The sequence below is a fragment of the Bison bison genome, unplaced genomic scaffold (assembly GCF_000754665.1).
Source record: "Bison bison bison isolate TAMUID 2011002044 unplaced genomic scaffold, Bison_UMD1.0 scf7180017864255, whole genome shotgun sequence".
NCBI lineage: Eukaryota > Metazoa > Chordata > Mammalia > Artiodactyla > Bovidae > Bison > Bison bison.
In genome coordinates, this window is record NW_011494827.1 from 875,173 (window position 1) to 877,705 (window position 2,533).

The window sequence follows — 2,533 nt, forward strand, 5'->3', positions numbered from 1 at the left end:
GAGGGAGAGAAAGGGGAAGAGCACCACCACCACCAGTTGCCCAGAGAGTGGCTGCAGGACAAGCCGTCTTTAGGATCCGAAACGCGGAGGTGCTCCCATCTGGGGCGCGGGGAGTGCTTTAAGATATCCGGGAACAAGGGGAGAAGGAGCGAGGCTGGAGGGGAGGGGAGCGGAGTGCGACAGCATGGAAACCGAACGCCAGTCCCCGAGCTTTATCTGCGGCGAGCCAGCCCTGCCCTTGCCAGGCATGAATTACAGCCCGGCTTTCTGGGCTGCCGCGGCCACGCCGAGAAATGCAGGCAGTAGAAGCGCCTGGGGGCTAGTGCTGGCGGCGAGATAACAGGCGCAGCCCCCCGGCCCTGTCAGCTCTTGGAAACCGCCAACCGGGAAATCCGAAAAGGCCCAGACAAAAAATCAACGCAGAGAAGGCGCTCTCTCACTGCCCCCAACGTGTGCCCTTCCTTCCTCGGGAACCACACGCCCCGGGAGACAGATATTTTGTTCCTTTTCTCAAAGTCCCTTCTCTGAGACTGTGGGCATCGTTTCCGCTACCCCGCAGCCCAGGGGCGGATCGGTGGAAGATCCCGGCGCGATTTCGAGCACGGATTCCACATGGAATCCACGGCTCTGCACCCCTTTTCCTCCGCAGACACCCTTCCCGCCGTTTCCGTGCCAGAGGAGACACGAACCCAGTCCGAACCTAAAAAAAAGAGGCCCTGGGGTTCGGGCCGGGCTCGCGAAACCCAGGGGCCGGCGGCAGGGCCCTGGGCTGCGGGTGCAGGCAGTTTGCTCCCAGGAGGCGGGGGCGCGCGACTTCAAGGGCCCCTGCGCCGGCTGCTGCCTTTGATCGGGCCGCCGCTGGCGCCTAAAAACAACATCCTCGTCTGCCTATTAGGCGCGCTGAGGGATCGTGACAGATTGTTTATCCCCGCAATTAGCGATGCGGCCCTTCTCCCGCCGCCCGGCCGTCCGGTCCGCGGCCTGGCCTGGACTGGCTGCGCCGGCCAGACACAGTTTTGAGCCCCCTCTGCGCCTCGCGCCTACACTTTCGGGGTTCGAGCCCCAGGTCCGCCCTAAAGCCCTAAAGCAGGGGGTGGTGGTGGTGGTGGTGGTGGTCTTATCTGGCGGACTCCAAGGGGGTCCTCCTTTGAAGTTGTTTTTGCTGGTGTGCATTTTCTAGTGAGAAAGTTCTGAGATACAGTAGATTCTCAAAGTGATCTGGAAGCCAAACTTGTTGAGATGGGAGCCAAGGGCGGAACAAAAGCAAGTCCCAACAGAAAGTCGCACTGATCAATTTGAAAAGGTTGACCTAAACAACTTAGGGGCCTCGGTTGTCTCTCCCTCTTGAACCCTAATGCAGAATAAGATTCCCACGTGCCTGTTGTCCTAGGGAGAGTTTAATTGGAAATGCGGGTGATAGAAGTTGGTCATCCCGACTGGGAGCCTCGCTGAGTGTCAGTTCCTATAGTTCTAAAGTGGGAGTATATGTCCTTTTATCCTTGAACCCTCAAGCAAACCTCTGGGGCCTAGGTTTCCTGGCCTGGAAGAAGGACTCTATTCTCCTGTCTCCCCCAGGGGTCCCCTGTCTTTAGAGAGGCCGCAACGGTGCGCCGCGCCTCCAGCTGGGCCAGACGCGAGCTGGAGGCCCTAAACCCTGCCCAGGGCTTGGGAGTGCAGGAGGTCTGCAGAGGCGGCGTGAATTTCACAGACGTGAGGATATTCCCTAACCCGCCCCAGGCCTTAAACGTCGTGGAGCCTGCGGACTTCGGCGAGGCTGCCAATCTCCCCGGCGTTTGCATCCCGACCCCTTCCGCCAGACCCCGGACGCCGTCCAGGTAATAAAGTTCCCGCTCTAGTAATTCATTTTCCTTAATCTGGACGCCCCTAATCTACAGCTTTTATTGCGCCCAGTTAAAAGGCGAGGGAATTCGCTGTCCCTCCGCGGTCGGATAATTACCCCTAAATGGCCACAGCAGCCCCTTGTGTTTCCTGGAGATTAGAACCCCGCAGCCATCAATGGCCGGTGCCGGTGAGCCGCCAATCACCGCCGCCAGCTCCCGGGGAGCCGCCGGCCTGGGCCCCGGGATAAGAGGCCATAAAGAGGAGGCGCAGAAAATAGCGGAGCCACGATCCGAGTTTGTGTAGATCTTACGTCTCCGCACACCGCCCCCCCCAACTCATGTTCCCCTCTTTTTTTAAACAGCAAAAATAAAAATCACGTTTCCTCCGAAATTGGCAGCATAAAAGTTCTCATACCCAGCGTGGAGGATCCGTCCCTGGGAGTGTCCTCATTTCTTCGCCCTCTCTCCCAAATGTACCACCACACCTCCCTAACCCCCCAAGATCAGATCCAGAGATGGAGAATTATCATTGTTTCTGCGGACACGCGATCGAGGTCACATTAAGGCCAGGTTAGTGTTTTGGGGTCGTTTCTGTTGGTTTTATATTCAGTAACTTCTTTATCAAAATGACCGGCCTTCCCCCAGCCGGTAGCCAGTATAGGTGTTGTAATCCCACCCCACCCCCCCCCCCC